Here is a 21,400-nt window from a genome sequence, read left to right as displayed (position 1 = left end):
TACACGTTCAGTTTTGTAATTGTGTACTTTGCCAAAAGATTCCTCCATTAAGATGATCTATGAAGGTATTTTCGGATTAATCGACAACTAAATGTACTTCAGTAACTTTGATATCGCAATAACATAAGTCTAATATGGAGATACGTGTATGATTATGTTGATAATTAAGTATACTAACTTACTAAAATCTAAATATGTTATATATTTTTTCCTTGTGACTGAAACTATGTTTTGAATAGTCGGAAAAATCGATCAAAAGTTTTTGATAATCGCTTTTCTATAATTCATGGTTACAGATAAGTTCTATAAATCGGATCAAACTTCTTGAGATTGTTTTGAATATATTTTACATATCAATGCAGATATGACAAAGCATATACAAAAGAATTGAGAATTCCTTCAAATGCGTGTATTGCAAAAAAAGTTAACGTAACAAACGCACTGAAAATTTAAATATTGAATCTCCATACCAACGATTGTTTTGTATTAAATATTCCATTTTTGAACCTTTACTAAGAGAGTTGCATTTTATCAAGAATAAGAATACAAAGCAAGCGCCGTTACTTGACATCTTTGTAATATTTGGGGAATAAAGTATTCATTTTCATTGAAGTTGTAGAATGGATCCTTTGCTAGTTTCAAATCTGATATTTCTCCATCTCTTATTCCGTATATATTGATTTTTGATGCTATCCAAGCTGTGGCATCAAACATTATGACAGGATCCACGCTGTAATTTTTAGACTTTATCATTTCTAAGAATTTTTCGATGCTTCGATTCTCGCTGCTCTATGATTGTGCACAGTTGACTGATTCACTATATTTTCACTGCTTGTACTCACTCGCCAAGGCCACCCGCTTTCTATTTTGTCTTTTTAATTTGGTATTTTTTCACATTTCAAATGCCAAGCAATTTTGATTTCTTTTCTCTTTCGCAAAATGGTTATGAACAGATTTCTTTCTCTTTCCTATCTATAATTGAATCCCCCCAGCCCATCATCGTCACGATTTTCAAAAGGCTTATAAAGCATCAAATGCTCAACTGAAGATAGACTTTAAGATTCACAGTTGTTGTGCCTATATACTCCTTATAATCTTTCCTGAATATGTTTATCGATCAATTTCTTCTTCACGAATTTACAAATCGCTAAATCCCTCTCGTTCAAATACTGTTACTGAATATTCACTACAGGTGGATCTACATTGTATCATTCCGTTCAACTTTCTTGGTAAATAAATTATTTATCCGGGAAATTATTTCACATATTCTAAATGAATCAATATTCTACGCACAGTATTCACAAAAAATGATAAACGGATAAGATTCCAGTCCATCTCTCTAGAATACGAGTTCTAATATCATTTCAGGTATAGATCATAGCTTCAGTGAAGGGATCCAAAAACTGCACCGATGATAAAGAGTAGTGTGGACTGTTAGAGGGAATATAGTGAAAAATAAACGTCATTTCTTCACATTCCATGAAATTATTTTGGTCAGCCTATGCACTCTTCCGTCAAACTTCCTATCATATATTGTACGGGACGAATACGGTGGAAAATTTTGTGAATTTCTTTTTTTACATGCAGGATGGGCGGGAAATACTGGTAAGAGGAATATGACATGTGAATTAATATTGATTATTAGGTATAAGATGTTTCCATTGGGTTGGTTTCAAACTCCAATATTTTGAATCAGAGAGACGTTATAGTGCTCTTACACACACACACACACACACACAGACACACACACACAGACACACACACACATATATATATATATGTATATAATAGAAATATGTTACAAAAACAAAATAGAAACTATACGTGGAAATGTAAGGGGAGAGTAAGAAGAAAAATAAGCGAAAATGCAGAGTGGAAATCAAAAAAATTAAAGGCTTTTTTAATGGAAAGCACCGATAGATATATACAATTAGATATATTGAGTTAGGAATAAAAGTAATAAACGTCATTATTGTGAATTGTTAAAGAGATTCAAAAGCATACCGGTTTTGTAATGTTACTAATGATTGCCTTGAATGCACACCGATTATATATATATATATATATATATATATATATATATATATATATATATATATATATATATATATAAATATATATATATATTTACATATATACGACATACTTCTTTTAGTTTCCGTCTAAAGAAAACTCTCACAACACTTTGACCGACCCTCGACTATAGTAGAAGTGTAAACGACACGCAAGGCACCACATAAATGGTCTGAACCCGTGCACATGTGGCTGAGTAACGAAACATCTTACTATAAAACCACGCGAGTGCCTACAAGCCACAGGCACGCTTGCGCCAATGAATAATTCTAAAACATCCATTTATATATTTGCATAAATGTAATTAATAAAACACATTCTTTTGAAAAGTTCTTGCATATATTAAATTGGAGTTCTAATTACTAGTCTAATTCTACTTGTGTAAATTGCTAACAGTGAATAAACATATTAAAATGGTTTTCTGCAAATTAGCATAATTTACTTTGAAGTGGTAAGTATAGTCCCTATATTGTTTTAATTTACAGTTTATCTAGTGAATTGCAGCTCTATAGTTTAATCATAACTTTATTGATTGGGGCGCGGCTTACACACACGAACAAATATATAAGCACATAGATAGACACTCACGCATGTACATATATGGCAAAAGTGCATATATATATATATATATATATATATATATATATATATATATATATATATACTTATATATATATATATATATATATATATATATATATATATATATATATATATACTTATATATATATATATATATATATATATATATATATGTGTGTGTGTGTGTGTGTGTGTGTGTGTATTTATTTTTATTCTTTATTTTCTATAATTTGTGTCAGTTATTTCACTACAGCTGGGGCACCACCTTTGCTCGAACAAATTGAACCAAGTACTTATTCGTTGAACCGCTAATTTACGCGGACGTAACGTCGATTGTAAACCGATGGTGAGGGGAATTTAGTCACAGACACACAAACATATATGCTCAAGTATATATATATATATATATATATATATATATATATATATATATATATATATATATATATATATATATATATATATATATATATATGCGACAAGCATCTTTCAGTTTTCGTCTACCAAATCCACTCGCAATTCTTTGGTTGGGAAGCAAGCTTCTTACAGCACACCAGCGCCTGAATCTATCTCTCTCTCTCTCTCTCTCTCTCTCTCTCTCTCTCTCTCTCTATATATATATATATATATATATATATATATATATATATATATATATATATATATATATATATGTATATATATATATATATATATATATATATATATATATATATATATATACATACATACATACAAAATAAATAAATAAATATACATACATACATACATATATTCCTTGCTTTCTCTCAAGCTTTCTGTTTCCCTCCCTTTCTGTCTTTCTCTTTCAATACACAGATATATTATATGTTATATATTATATAGTATATGCGTAGCTACATGTATGTTTGTGCGCGTGTGTATACGTGCGCGCGCGGGCTTGTGTTTGTATATGTGCGCATGCGCTTAAGTGTGTTTGTGCGTAGTTGCAATGCTGATGTCATTCAACTTCAACTTTCAACTTTAATAAATAATATCTTCTAAAGTTAACAGTATAATTCTATTTCGATGCAAAATTGAGCATTTCGCAATTGCTTGACACTTAAAATGCGTCTAGGTCTTAAATATTCATGTTCAGATGTCTATAAATCTGAATATTTCGGCATATTGGAAGTTGGAAGTCCTGTTTATCATATATGATACCTGATTATTTTTCATAGTAAACGCAAATTTAATGCAAAACATTGCAAACGATATACATTTCCCATGTTGCAAGCTCTTTGAAATCGCGTAAAATGTTTTAATTTTAAATGAGATGCTTCTATGAAAACGGCTTACAAACATATATCCACTCGGTATGGTGATGAGCTGGCAGAATCAATACACGCCAGGCAAAGTGCTTAGCGGCATTTCGTCCGAGTTTTTGTTCTCAGTTGCAATTCCACCCATATCGAATTACTTCTCCACCATTCGGCGTCGATAAAACAAGTACCAGTTGAGTACTAGGGCCGATATAATCGACTTACTTCCTCCCCCGAACTTGCTGTGACTGTGTCAAAATTGGAAACTAATATATACTCTCTCTCTATATTCTTGATTAACTAGGAAGTCCCTGATATTATTAGATATAATGCTGGAGTTAGTATGAATGATTTAATATCGATATTTACAGTAAAATTCTTTGATGAATCTTGACAGGATACAGTTAATCATACGAGAAGATCGATAGTTGTTGGAACACGATGTAGACTGGAACAATGCCTTTTAAGAGACGTCGAGTTACCATTCTCTCGGTTAAAGGAGAAAGAATGTTTGCAAATTTAAAATATTCACTATGGTATTATGATAGAAACCATATATGATGAACACTCGAAGAAAGGAATAATGCCCGTTTTTTGCAGTAGATGCAAGGGATCTTATGTGGATTTTACTGTATAGTATGCAACTCCAATTCTTAATCATCAATGTTTTATTAGGCAAGGGTCTCTTATCGTATTCACCGTTACAACATGACCGACAACATGAATCACACATAAACGAAATCGAATTATACAGGTATCAGAGTATATTTGACACGAAAAGAATACATTTTCTTCATGCCTATGGTAGAAAAGGAAAATCATTTCGATAGAAATATTTTGGCAAAGAGTATTCTATGAGGCCTAATATTAGAATCCGACAAAAGTGCTCACAGTTGACCTACTAAATTGCGTTTTCAGATCCGGCTCGAAATTGCACAAATCTAGTCCTGTGTCTAAATGATGGATGCGCAGTTGTCACCGATATGCATTGGAGGTCTCTTTCACAACTCTTAACTATCCGATGTAACACTAATATCATATGTGGAACCATACAATAACGCCTTTCATTCCTTGCAAATAATATAACTGCAAGACATCAAAACATCTTATATTTAGAAATGAGAACGAGTTATCTGTTTCTAATATCACGAAAATTACACATCTTAAACAAATCTCAGCACCCTAGTTTCTAAGAATACTCTGAGCTTGCTGTACAATGGCAATGTGTTTAGTAAGTCAGTATATTACAAATATATCGAAACATCAATGCAACACCTCGGAAATTCTACAGAAACTCTATTCTAGTGACACACACGTTTATAGAGATAATTATCTTATCAGTTCTTGAGCACTGCGTTCATACGTCCAAATGATATTGTGCTGCATAATATGGGCAAGGTAAAGATAGATGCCACCGCAATCTCAGAGATGCATTCAAGGTCAGAATGCAGTTGATGTTAAGTTTTGCGATAAAACAATTTCGTAAATCTCTTGAACTAAAAGATTCCCAACCTTACAATCCGAATGTGAGAGTATGAGCCTCCATTATGTTGCCACAAATTTTGGATGCACCAAAACCATACAACCGTTAAATTGCAGCCATCCAAAAACTGTATGCCTGATAAGTCCGAAGCCAATGCTACAACAGTTGTGCCTAGAAGATTTTGTTTTATCCTCGTATTACCACACTCTCATCACATAAGACATTTGTGCTGAAGCGCATTCAGTTCCCAGAGAATCTTTTCTTTATTCGGGAACTTACCATATCACAAGTATCGCCCACTTGTGTTCCTCTCATTGAATCCATACATCCAAGGTTCACTCGGTGTGAGTTTTATCGTTCTAGAACCCTGCGTTATGTCTAGCAGGGACAATTTCTGCGGAAGACAAAGTGCAAAAGAAAAGCATTGCTCATCAGAGAACTCTTACTTCATATCAATAGAAAATTGCAATACAAAATTTGAAACATTAGTATTGACTTTTGTGAAGACACAAAAATGTAAATTATTGATAAATAAACTTCAACATTTCAGACATCAAACTAAGCTGGAAAACTCAACTGTAGACACCAGCTTTAAAATATGAGCTATATATATGAATATGTTTATATGTACTGATCAAAATACATGGTAAAAGTTTCACGTAATGACAGTTTCAACATATTGGCTACACTGGCAATATTGAACACCTCCGCTTACATATAAACACGCAAATACGCACACGGCAACAGAACTAGACCTATATATATATATATATATATATATATATATATATATATATATATATATATATATATATATATATATATATATATATATATATATATATATATATACATATATATATATATATATATATATATATATATAATATATAATAAATATATATACAATAAATATATATATATATATATATATATATATATATATTTATTGTATATATATTTATTATATTATATATATATATATATATATATATATATATATATATATATTTATTGTATATATATTTATTATATTATATATATATATATATATATATATATATATATATATATATATATATATATATATATATATATATATATATATAAATGGAACAAAAACGCAATAGAGGGCATTAAAACGTTCGGACAGATAGACGACACAAAGGCGGACAAGAGAAACAACAATTAGAAGTATATATATGTGTGTGAGTGTGTGTTTGTGTGTGGGGTGGTGGTGGTGGTGGGCGTATGTGGGCGTGTGTGGGCGTATGTGTATATGCATCTATATAAAAATATATACACACGAATACAATTATACGTGCATTCCTGTAAACACACTCATGTATATATGTGCGTGTGTGTGTGTTTCATGCAAGCACACACATATGATTAAACAATGAAATTTTCATTTAGTTTTTCAAAGAATTCTTCCTTTTTCTTGCCTCAATACTTCCTGAGGCTAGTCCTGCTAACCTCTATATCCTACGTGAAGATATTTATTTTCACTTTTCGCTTCCATTGTTCTTCTTGGTATTCAGTAGTATATATTTAGCAAGTAATGTATGTCCTTAGAATTGGTATAGTTAAGTCATAGTTTTTCTCTGCAGGGAATTCGAAGTAAAACTATAATCGATACTTAAATATTTAAAAAAGAAAATAATAATAATAATAATAATAATAATAATAATAATAATAATAATAATAATAATAATAATAATAATAATAATAATAATAATGATACATAAAAAAGAAAACTTTCATGTTACCAAAAGAGGAAGTTGCGATGAAATATGCATGAGAACTGGTTAGGTTTCCTTTAAAAGCTTTCTTTATATATTTATTGCAAAGTCTTAAGTTTTTGAAACACGTCAGTTAGAGTGTATGCCACTAGAAATAACCAATACTATTTACCGAAGATCTACATTAAATAATGCGTTAATAAACCATTATCTTGTTGAAAAATAGCGTAAACATCTAATCAGTGCTTCAGAAACATTTTACAAGTTTTCTTCTAATTTTCTCTTCGTTCAATGTTTTATGCACGATATTTATTTAAAAGTAAATTTAATAGACTTTTAATATTTACGTCGATAACATTTTTCACTATTCAATAACGTTAATCCTATAGTCGTAAAAGTATTTCCTATATAAATGTTAATATAATCGTTAAAAATGAACTTAATAGTTACATTTTCTTTTCTTTTCCCACATATTTTTTTTTTTACCTCAGTCACTAAACTGCAGCCATGCTGGGATACGAGCTTGAGAAATTTTAGTTGAATGAATAGATCCTAATTCTTTTTATGTAAGCTTGGTAGTCATTTCACCAGAGTCTTTTGACAAACCGCTAATTTACGGGAACGTAAACACCCCAACACAGCTTTTGAAGCAGCAGTGAAGAACAAAAAAAAAACAAACAAACAAACTCACACACTCATACACATACACAAACGAACACACGGAGGCACCTATATATGCTACGCCTATAAATTTAAACAACCTCACATATATATATATATATATATATATATATATATATATATATATCCATGTATGTATGTATGTATATATATATATATATATATATATATATATATATATATATATATATATATATATATATATATATATATATATATATATATATATAAGTGGGATGACCAATAAGTGGACATCCATTATGCTAGAAGTAGACCCCCTATGTTCTTACCACTAAGAGAAAGGGGTCTACTTCTAGCATAATGGATGCCCACTTAGTGGTCATCCGTCTTATATGTATCTAATGTAAATTTCCTGAATCTTCAGTTTTTTTCAATATGCTAGTTTTAAATTGATATTAATCAAATTAATATTGAATTTTTCAACCTTATTATTTAAATTTATATATATATATATATATATATATATATATATATATATATATATATATATATATATATATATATATATATATATATACATATATATATATATATATATATATATATATATATATGTATATTGTGTCATCGATTTTTTTGTATATAATCTTTGTAGTCGAGTCAAGAATATTAAAAGAATATTAATATGTAAATTATAACATTCCGCCGAGGTCGACTTTGCTTTTCATCCTTTCCGGGTCGAAAAATTATGTACTAGTTGCGTACTGGCGTCGATCTAATGGACTGGCCCCCTCCCCCAAAATTTCGGGCCTAGTAGAAAATAATATGTAAAGTATAAGTACATCAATTTGTAAATAGTGTTTTTATTAATTTCAATAAGTGTGTGAATACCGCGTCAGTAGAAGCGTTGATTTGTTTTCGGTAGATGTGAAATGGCTAATGTATAAATAATGAAGTTGAAGTTACAGATGAAATTAATTTCTTTTCACTGTCATTTTGAACGAATGCATAATTCTATTATATATTGAGAGGTATGATAGGCTGTTACTACTTTATTTGATGGAAGTAACGAATAATTATCGTTTCTATTCCTTATGATGAGAATGCACTAGGAACTGGGTATCGCCATTTTTGGTGTAATTAGAGTACTACATAGATTGACAGATTTGGATTTTGCAAGTTCTGATATATATACGGTGCAGGCTATTCACGTTGAGGACAAAAGCAAGGCTACGGATTAACGCTGAAATTACTAAAATCGTGTCAATCTGTGTTGATTAAGTAGAACTTGTTAATGTCCGATGAGATGAAGTCGAGCACATAGATAGATTGACTTATTTCAGAAGCTATATTTCTAGCAAGGGTTATGCAGAAATCAAAGTCGAGACTAGGAGAGGTAAAGCAATATCAGTATTCATACGTGTTATTACATAGCAATTAATACGTTTGCTTTTTCCCCACACTATAAAAAATACATATCTTTTATATAAATGAAGAAGCTGTTTGTACATTTACAAAATTTTATTTGACAAGTTCGCAAAACGAACGAAAGCGCTAATAATAATGAAGAAATAAAAAAGATATTTTTTTCCAAAATTCTGATGACATTTTCCCCCTCGATATTCAATTTCTGTACATCACACTCAATACATACATACATGCATACATACATGCATACATACATACATACATACATACATACATACATAAATACATACATACATTTGAAAATTATAATGTATGTAGATGGAACATGTGCTGTCTTCAATGTCCCATAAATATATATTAACTGTAGCGCCCATGCTGATGAGAACACGGATGCCAAATTATTTTATTTGTTCATTGATGTTCGAAACCTAGGTACATGCGGTAACTACTGAAAATGATTTTACTTTTCATCCTCTTCCAAATTATTCTTAACCGTGGTTTGGGATTTGACTGCTCTTTCTAGCATGTAAGGTGGCCTGTTAGGATTAGCTCTTTTGTATATAAATGTACACTATATTTATATGAAAAATATGTTATCTATTAACTCTTTAATGCATGCTAGGTGACTCGAAGAAAATTTCTTTACTTTTACTACCCTATGTATATATTCTTAATGCAATTTCGTAATTTTGAAGAATACGAGCACACGTCTTTATTTGCTGCCGACTATAACTGCGCTTGGCGGTGGATTTGAAAAATTATAACGTATTTCGGTGGAACATACGCTGTCAGCAATGTCCCATATATATATATATATATATATATTAATTGTAGCGCCGGTGCTGATGAGAACACGGATGGCAAATTATTTTATTTGTTTATTGATGTTCAAAACCTAGGTAGATGTGGTAACTATTGAAAATGTTTTTTTTTCATTCCCTTCGAAATTACTCTTAACTGTGGTTTGGGATTTGACTGCTCTTTTTAGCATGAAAGGTGGCCTGTTAGGCTCACCTTTTTACACACACAAAAACAAACACACACTCACACATACACACATATATATATATATATATTAATAATATGGAGGACAGAGATTTATATATCCAGTTTTAATTACAGTTATCACGTCTTTCCATTTCTGCACCTACAAACGTTTCTGCTGCGATTCAGTGCACGCTGCAAAATGTTACACCTTGGCGTGCATTCTGGTGTTAATTGCCGCATCTTTTTTCCAAAATATTTGGGTTGGACTTATATTTAGTTCAGATGGAAGCTGAAATGCAGTTAATATTACCTAGAAGCAACAATTAACGCCAAAATACACGCCAAGATTCAAAATTTTGCAGTGTTCACTTATTTGCTGTAGAAAGATATCTAGGTACAGGAATGGTAAGATGTGATTAACTACAGAATAAAACTGGATATATGTGTCTTCTCGACCGACAACATGCAGTCTCTGAAGAGACATATGGGTTCACCAATGTGAAGATCTACTGAGAATAGTGAAATAAACTAATTAGAGTGTTTCTATACTCACTGAGGTTAGCCAGTATTATCAACCTCTAAAAGCAAATACGGTGCCCGATAAGATTGTATGTTCTTACCAGCCAAATTTGCAAATTTACCTGTGTATATATATGAACATATCGGCACAATACATCACAAACAATAAACAACATGAAATATGAAAACAAATGAGTTGAATACGCAAACAACGAGAGAAACATATGAAAAATAGGACAAGTAACATACAGAACGACCTTTCGTCATGTGTCGGTTGCCTATCTACTCCTCATTTTGGGTACTGAACGACAATATGAGCCTTCGAAGGCAGTTACTCCCATAAATACCAAAATAAAATTTGGAATTTATGGAGGGTCAAAGTTGGGAACAAGAACGACAGTGGGGACATACAAGGAGACTGAACGAAAACAAACATGTAGGGTTGTTAGACCAGAACGCTGGTAAAATAACGAACGCTGGAGAAATATTTTCTTTGACAAGAGAAATGATAGAAGAGAGAGGTAGATAGGATGCGTCTAGCCTGTATGACAGCCCTGAAATGAAAGAAAGATGAGCACGTGATGAAAAGAAAGATAGACGATGGTCACGCGTGAGCAAAGGGAGAGAGAGTAAAGGAGGGAGATGTATGTGTGTGCTTCTAGGTAATATTAACTGCATTTCAGCTTCCATCTGAACTAAATATAAGTCCAACCCAAATATTTTGGAAAAAAGATGCGGCAATTAACACCAGAATGCACGCCAAGGTGTAACATTTTGCAGCGTGCACTGAATCGTAGCAGAAACGTTTGTGTGTGTGCATGTGTAAAAATATGCATATATACATATATGTATGCATGTATATATGTGTATACTTATATACGTCATCCATATAGAAATGGGTATTTATAAATGCATGGTAGTTGAAGACGAGTCGTACATCCTATGCATTTTCAGCGAAACATGAAATGACTTAAAAATGTTTTTCCATTATGTAACACATGCTCGCCTTGTAAAAGATTTTCTATTTAAATTCGAATATATATCTTTAAATAGCAAGTAAACAATTAATAAGAGATAACAGTACGAAGAAATATCACTTTAATCAATTAAGTATTCATTTATTCATTCCTTTATTCACAGTAAATGACATAATATTCTTCGTCCAGAGTAGTACTTAAGATTGATGAAGTGACGTTTTATGACTAACAAGAAATAGCGTGTGGATATTTTTTTAAATATAAGATATTCTTCTTCCACGTCTATTCCCAATATAACTATGATTTTATTTCATTTCTGTTATAGCAGTATTCTTAGGATACAACTGTTACTGTCCTTTGTCGATGAAAGGAATCAAAATATTAAATCCATCCGTCGCATTCAGTCATGTCCATTATTAACTTAAATCTTATTAAAGAAAGATTTAAGACTATTCTCAGTAATAACAACCAGAACAGTCTTATTATCGAGAAAACCCTGAATACCGAGAGAACCCTGAATGTCGAGAAAACCCTGCCTCCAACAAATCATGCTACATTTCTCTGAACAAGAATGCTTAATGTCTCTCAGACATCGTTTTGAATGTTTGCAGATATCGACAATATCGAGGACTACCGAACCACAAAATTATAGGATAGAAAAATTACAAATGTTTTAACTCCCGGTGATATAATAGTTCAGAGGTTCTCAAAATTGTGGGGCCACTGCCCCCTAATGGCCACATAGTACGCTCATCGCTTCCCACCCCTATTGTTATGCATAAATAAATATTTTAGATTTCACAAATTTATATATACTATGAATTATTTTATATCTAATATAAAATGATATGTGTATACAATACTATAACAATATTATAAATTCATACCTTCCCCCAATCCACTGCCTTCTTCCCAATGCCTCCTTTTTCTCTACCACCCCTTCCTCGCATCACCCCTTAGACAACAGTGCCCACCTGAACCGTCTCAACGCCCACCGAAGGGTGGTAGCGCCATCTTTGAGAACCTATGGTATAGTTCTACCGAAAACATTGGTAAGAGATTAACATCATCACGCTGTGGACAGAAAAGTTGTGGACAATCCCACAAATTGTTAGTCGAATTGTAAGTCATCACATTGATTGTTCGACTTTATAGCTCTTTTGTAGGAAACGAGCCACGTAGTAACGAGCAAACTTTCTTATGCGTTGAACATACGACGAATAAGTTCTCATCAAATTTCCCATAAATGGAATAAAAGGAACTTCAATTCGGACATCAATATTTATGCTGTCAAAAGCGGCAAACTGGCTGAAACGTTAGCACGCCGGGCGAAATGCTGAGATGTATTTCTTCTGTCTTTACTTTCAAGTTCCACCGAGGTCGACTTTACCTTTTATCCTTTCGGGGTCGATAAATTAAGTACCAGTTGAGTACTGGGATAGACCTAATCGACTGGTTTTGTGACTTGAGCAGGAAAGAATATTTTAAAGTGGCGAGCTGGCAGAAACGTTAGCACACCGGGTAAAATGCCTTGTGGTATTTCGTCTGTCTTTACGTTCTGAGTTCAAATTCAATTCCGCCGAGGCCGACTTTGCCTTTCATTCTTTCAGGGTTGATAAATTAAGTACCATTTGCGTACTGGGATAGATCTAATCGACCGGCTACCTTCCCCAAAATTTCGGGCCATGTTCCTCGAATAGAAAACAATATTTATGCTGTCAGAAGTGTACCTGTTGAGTAGCCATCTAAGCTAAAAGCCTGGAATGTAATCTTTCGGTGAATATTATTGTACGCTTCTTATTGGATTGTGTACATATCTAATATATCTAATTCGATAAATGTATTTGAATCTTCATTTCACCGCTGCTATACACATACATACATACACACATACATGCATAAATACATAAGCACCTACCTACCTACTGACCAGCGTTTGTATATATATATGTATTTATTTATTTATATAAAGGGCATTATTACAGAAAAATAATAATGCCACATAGTGGACTTCTCAAAATAACCACATTTAGTACCATAATCCTCGCATTAGGTACTAAATGTGGTTATTTTGAGAAGTCCACTGTGTGGCATTATTATTTTTCTGTAATAATGCCCTTTATATAAATATAAACGAATAATTATATTCTTGGGAATAGAAATTTCCCTTATGAATTTTTTTACACACTGGCTTCTTGATAAAATTATTGTAAAAGAGTTTTATCCTTTTTTGAATTTACTTATATATTTATATATGTATGTACATATATAAGCATGAATACTCACGCGTACACCTACAGGCAGACATTTATATATGCGTGAGTGTATATGTATGTACAGAAATAGAATGATTATATGAGAAAGTTCTAGTATCTGAAGTAAAACTTCATATTAGTGCGATAGAAATTGAATCCAAACAAAAGTGTAGGAACTTTTCCTCAGCCGCAGAATCATAATTGGATATTTTAAATTGTGTTATAAAAAGGGGGTGTCATCCTTTTATCTGCATTGCACTTGTAATTATCTTTCCTATTGACGGGAAATTAGTTGTACGTGCATCATTAATCGTCGTCTCTCTCTATTCACGACGATGAATGTATATACCTGAAAATAAAATAATTCGTGCTGTATTTTGTTTTATTCGCTGTTTTTGTTTATTTTGCTGTTGTTGCTTTTGTTGTTGTCAATGTAAAGTTAATGATTAGGTGATGCTGTTTTCCTTGATCATACAACTGATAATGATGATCGCGTTGTAATATTTGCTTTTGATGTTGTTGATAAAATTCTGCTTTCATTTGCTCGGTAAACTATAATGACCAGTGACCTATTTTTCGTAATATTTTTATATTCACTTATTTCAGCCAAAGTTAGTGGCCATGCTGAGGCGCCACCATATAAAATTTTTTTTTTTATATATTTATTATTACAAGTATATAATTCTTGATATACCACTACCTCTGTTTTCAATATATTCCCGTTATTTGTAATATATATATATTTCAGCTAAATTATGACGAAGTCTACATGCTACCTTTGGATCTTGAGTTGCGGTAAATTGAAGGCTTCGGAAGGTGAATCCGAAATGAATGATAATGGCAAGAGTAGAATTATATGAAGTAATCTTCAAATTCTCGAATTTCAATTCCCAGTGGATTTTAATGGATTGAGCAACATTTTGGGAACAAAATTGTCTTACAATACCACAGCGTGTCTCTAGAGTAGTCAGCATTTGCATGAAAGTACTGGCGTCACCTTGCAGCAAAGCGCATTGCAATTCAAATAACAGTTTACTGTTAGATCCTAATAATGAATTGGTCCCCACGAACCATCACATCCCGTCCTAAAATAAACCACTGAAGCACTGTCGGCATAACCTCTCCAGATTTGAAAATTTCCTGATAGGGGAATGCTGACATTTCCATTTCATACCCCAGTTCGATGTGATACATCCACTGTTCATAACCTCACACAATTTCTTCCACAAACTATTCAGATACACCACGAGTTCTCTCCTAACACAAATTTAAAACTCTTTTATTTGTCAAATTACGTGAGCGAATTCAGGAGAATGATGCACAACTTTAACGTAAGCCAAATATTCTGTAGTTCATGTGGTAAGAAGAGCAGAACTTGAAAAAATTTGCACATTATTTCTCACTCGATTTTTAGTCAATGCTCTAATCAATATGGACGGTGTCAGAGATATTATCGCTTTTGTAAGTGACATGATACATGTTGAGTAGTTCTATTATTTCATGATGCGTGGCATTATGCCAGGAAGTTCTGAAATTTGCAATCCACACCTAAGCAGTCTGTAGTGTGATTATACTGAAATTGTCTGGTGTATTTCTGATACGTTTCCCTTTCAGCTAACATGAAACAGATATATCGGGCTAGAAATTATATAACATAATAAATAACTTGGACATATTAAACTTCTGTTGTCGAACCTACAAGCCGGTTTAGCCGGTTTTCGTTACGTGTACATGACCCAAAATTAATACACCACTGAACGGGGCACCAGCCCATCTCAGGGCTACTCATTTGGAGCCGAATGAATCGGATTAACATGAATTGAAGTGTTTTGCTGAAACACGAAACACACCAACTAGTCCAGGAATTGAAACCCTGAATTTTCGATCGCGAGTGCAACACTGATCGCAAGGCAACACTAGTTCACAATATAATGTAATAACTAATTAAAAGAAGTTTCAAATTTAGACGGTCACCAATGAGTGGGAAACCACTTCAAATGTTGTACGTACAAATAATTTCCACGCAGAAATTTTTGTGTGTGGCATAGTTGAATATATCTGAATTAGTGTGACTAAAAATAGCACACGACGGAATGATGTGGGATGCTTGAAATTAGAATGCTTGCTACATTGAATCATTTTGGTAGTTTCGATTAGATGAAACATAAGAAGTTTCACAGCAATACTTGTTCCTCGCTACAGAATTTTGGCTCACCTGAAATTTGCATTAAAAAAATGAGTTCACCAGCTTTTAGTAGGAAGTTATTAGGAGGGTCACTAGTTGAAGATAATTGAGAAAATCAGTCCTATATTTGGCAGTATCGTTAATGTTAACAACATTGCGATTCGATTTTTACTACCTGGATTGTGTCAATAGATTCATGATAAAATTTATATGATGCAAATTAGTATTTGCGAGACTCGGTATAATACGTCGACATGTTTTCTATAATTAACAGTTAATATTACTTCTTGAAATATGTTGGCTGTTTCAGTGTCACCTAGCAGCTATCTGCTTGCCAAGAATTAAAGGCAAATGTTTTATCAACTGGGCTCCCGAGATATAATAATTATGTGCAATGTTACGATTTCTGTTAGGATTTTTTTTTCGAAACTTAAATTATTTTGCGAGACATATAGTTCCAGTTGCTAAATATCATATTTGGATGTCTGCGCAGGACTAATATAAATCACAAAAAAAAGAATTACCCCACCAAGACGATAATGGCTACACATCTTTCGTGTTGAACGAAACTATTTAACGTTCTAGTCTCATATTAAACACAACCTGGCATTTTGTTTCCTTGTTTGTTAATTCACCGTGAATCCAATTAGTTTACGTATAGGATTAGGTATGCATCAACACTTTTAAAATTCCATGTGAACATTTTTTCCGATATTTCAATGACATATAAACGAAAAGATAATTAAAATATACATTCACAAATTTAACCTCTGTTTTAGCCACCAAGCAATTTTCTCCATAAATTTATTTTCTCTCTGTGATTGCTGGTAATGATATCTCTCTAGATTTCTTCTCTTCTTCTTAATATTTTCCCCACTCTTTAGCTTGTCTTATTTATCATACGCACTGTTTTTCGTTAACCCCTTTTTGCATTCTAATCCCCTTCATTATATTATTCTGTTTACTGTTCTATCTTCACACGGTTTCCTGTCATCTTTTTGCTGCTACCAGCAAAAACAATGATAGAGATAACAATATTATTTTATTTATTCATTCATATATTCTTAATATTATTATTGATATTGTTCTTTTGTGGTTTGTTTCGAGTGAATTCTTTATGTTTTCTTTTTTCAATAATACAATTCTGAATACCAAAAGTGTCATTAGTTGTCTTTACAATGTAAATTGAACAAAAAATCAATACGAAATTGTTAAGAAAATTTCTGTTTTATTTCAATTATTCTAAAATTGTTGTCTATAATCGATACAGATTTCGCAATGCTTGCGCTATCGACTCCGAATGAAGTACCACAGAATAATAATAGAAAAAGGATATTTTTCCACTGTGCATAAACAATTTCAATTTTCGACACTATGCTCTACCTTTCTTCAAATATATATTTAACATGCCTATGATATTTCATAAATAATTTTGGAATATCGATATGTTTCATTAGAGAGGAAGAGTTTAGTTTCATGGCATGTTTGAAGTGGAACTGTATTACAACCTCGATGCATATTCCTCTGCATTGAGGTAGGATTCATATGTTCTGCCCATGTATTCCAAATTCCAAGTCAACTCCAGCTGAATCATTTCCATCTCGTGAGCTCCAAATGCAACTTTGGATATTTAGAAACAGCAGAACACAAGTTTCGAGTAAATTATGTTGAGAATAATATTCTTCCTACTCACTGGCAAACTATTTCTTATCCATAAACGTATGCATTAACTTCGTCATATCTTAGAAGTAGTACTCAATCGATTTCGTTTGAATGGAAAAATAATGACTTTCCTTAGGTAAAGTCAGTTTAGAACACGAGAACGTGGGGTGTACACACACAGCACACACACAGCACACACACAATTTAGATATATGATTATATATATATAGAGAGAAATGTATGTGTACATGTGTATGTGTGACGTGTGTGTGTGTGCGTGCGTGCGTGTGTGTGTGTGTGTGTGTGTGTGTGTGCGTGTGTGTGTGTGTGTGTGATTAAGTGGGCGTGTGCGTTTGCGTCGAACGAAATCCTTGAATTCAAAGTAGAACCCCGTCATTATTTTTGAATTTGTATTTCATGTATGATAGTAATTAATGTATGATAGTAATTAATGGGCTGTACAACAGTATCGTGTATTTCTCTGCTAATGTCTACTCGTAAATCAATGATAATTATTCAGAAATTTGCAGGGAATGGTTTTGGAAATTTATCTTTTCGGTTATTTGTCATCGAAACTGAATTGTCAGTCTTTTGAAATGCAAAGCGCAATGTAGAACCAGATTCTGCCTCCACAAAGAAAAGAATATAATTCCATTCCATGCTGGATCTCTTGAGCTTTAAGAAAATTCTATTCTAGAGGTTTCAGTAAATAGAAAATTGATAGGGATTGTAAAATAGCCATAGGCATAATTATAAACAAAAATTCTGGAAACAAATGCTAGAAACAAAAGTGAATTCATGTCCACAAGATTTTAAACATGGTGCAAGGTAAAGGAGTAGCGAGTTCCACTACCAGTAGGGAAATAAATTTTTTTCTCTATATTTTCACAAGTTTTTATCCTGAAATTTATGATGCTGTAAGCTATAATACGGGAAATTTGCCAGTGAATATTAAATGTAATCGTTGTAATGAGTTAGGGGAAGTTATTGACAATAAATATACTTATGTCATCTTGTTACTAAATGTTTAACAAAAATAGCCACTGTTATCAGCAATATCTCTTACTATCATCAATATCTCAACATCAACGTAAATTTGATGAACAACATGTATTATTATCTATTAAGCATTAAGTTGATCTTTAAATGTAAATTAGGCGACAGTATTTCCTATAATATAGATAACTACGTCGCTCAGAAATATATTTTACATATAATTATTTCATAATGCCCGGGAGAGTGCATGATTTATTGGGTGATTTCATTAATTTACAATTCAAATTCACAAACTTCGTACTTTAGGTCCCAAGGAAAGTGGCAAATTAGTATTTTGTGTAATAAAATAATGATTTATATGATTTCTTAATTTATATACATTTTTCATTCCTTCAGGACGTTGTTGAAGAAAGCAGTACCAGAAATATACATACAACTGGGGAAAGGTGGATTTGCTTCGACTGCCTCAGGTGGTCTACGTCTTATGTCTCCGGCACAGAGAAAACATATGCAGCGTTAGTTGTTATTATTGACAGCTCCTCTCATGTGATTTGAAACTTAACTTTACGCCTGCTAATAAGAAATCAAGTATTTAGAACATTAATTTAGTCTGGCATCGTTTATGGTAGACACTGGAAGAACTTACTGAGGCCATTACACTTACAGGCTTTCTGATTTTAGTGAGAACAATACATGAGATTCTCCTTTATCAGCTGGAAAGAAAGGGCGTAAATGTAAGTATAAGTGTGTACGAAGGGAACCACGTTGGCGCCACGTTATATATATATATATATATAGCAATTAGTAAAGGAATAAAGAATAGAAAAAATAATGGTGACAAGATGCGAAGATCTTGTGAACTTATGTGAAAATGACGCAAGCTTAAACGTATATGAAGATAGGTGCCTACTCTAGTTCTAGTACTGTAATCAGAGTGAAGTGAGTTAACACGTTATGTTCTAAGTTAAAACGGTAGTAACGATAATCTAACATGCAATATAATTATATCATTATATTATGCCTTAAAAGAAACCGACTAATCGTTTTATTCCTTCCTGCTGCATATCAGACGGAGATGATTAGTTTTATGAAATAGTGAAATAAATTTCAATAATTCATGAATTATATTTTCAATCTCGGCACCCACACAGTTACCTGAATGATATTAAATCCTTTTAGAATCCTAGCAAATAATATTGGAAAATATATAATATTCATATACAGACATACGGACATACAGAACATAACGAATGAAAAACACACGAAGAACAATACATACGCAGGTATAGTTATGCATATATACTTCAGTGTGTGTGGGCAAGTTTGATGTTAGCAAGTGTGCAACAAGAAAAGAGTCAGATTGCACTTAAAGCAAATCGCATCAATTATTCATTCGCTAGAAGGTGAAGCATCTATAATTCGCAAATGAGAAAACCAACAGAAAACCCAAACTCTAACGCTTCTACTTAGAGCATTCTTTGTAATTATCTTTGTATTAATTTCGTACCAATTTCTAGCAGTATGTATCAGGTGCTGAAGTCGGTTATTGTACTACTACTATTACGCACCACCACCACCACCACCACCACTAGTGCCATAACCTACCACTACCAACACCAACTATGAAAATAGTAACAGTAGCGACAAATCACTGCTTATATAGTTATGGACTTGTAGCGGGAACAAATTTTCTACTTGTAAATTCTGCAGCCATGTTTATTTGGATGGGTATATATCTGTTCCTAATAGAACGCCTCACGTGGTTATATATTTTCGGTTCAAAAAGTAGAGTACTTGCTTACACTAAAGAAATAATATTTTATTTCCTACTAAATGCGTTAATATAAAACGGAAATTCGTCTATTATGTGATAGCATATAAGCTTCTCGTTGCTAACTCTTTCTCTTTATCTTTGTACAACTTTTGTAAAAGATATATTGTTGTTGTTCTTCATATCTTGGCCAGACATGAGAATGCATAAATCTAGTTCGTTGCTTGAAGCAGTGGAGACACGGCTAAAATCATTTTAAGTCCAGTTGATGCTACGGAACTGAGCGACGAAGAGAAGCTCATATTGTTTATCATTGTTTGTAAATAAACGTATTTTATTTCTGTCATCAATATAATTAGACGCTCGGTATTTCAATTTATAAGGCCTTGCTAATCAATGGTGACCATGCACCTGCACATGTATGCAGAGGCCTCGACGATATTATTTTAGGAAGTCTATCATTTGTCCGTGATAGCAAAGCTGCTGATATGTAAGATTAAGGCCATCAGCTTGGGTACATACGTCTTGACTATAGCTCTAGTAAGCGTTTCTGGCACTACGTAAAATATTGTGCTCCACCATCAAGCAATTGCACCACACCACCACCCTAAAATGGTACTTTCTTTATCTATCCAAATGTATCGAATGCAGAATTGATCATGGCTGGTATTGAACTCAGAGTGTACAAACGTGCAATAACGTAATCTAACGCTCTAAAGAATCTGTCCAATTGCTACAAGAGTGTTGCAAATATTTATGTGCATAATATTAATATGACGGCGAGTTGTGAGTGTAGTGACACGATGCGTGCCTGTATA

The sequence above is a fragment of the Octopus bimaculoides genome, chromosome 7 (assembly GCF_046866305.1).
Source record: "Octopus bimaculoides isolate indiv1 chromosome 7, ASM4686630v1, whole genome shotgun sequence".
NCBI classification, from domain to species: domain Eukaryota; kingdom Metazoa; phylum Mollusca; class Cephalopoda; order Octopoda; family Octopodidae; genus Octopus; species Octopus bimaculoides.
This window is presented reverse-complemented; position numbering follows the sequence as displayed.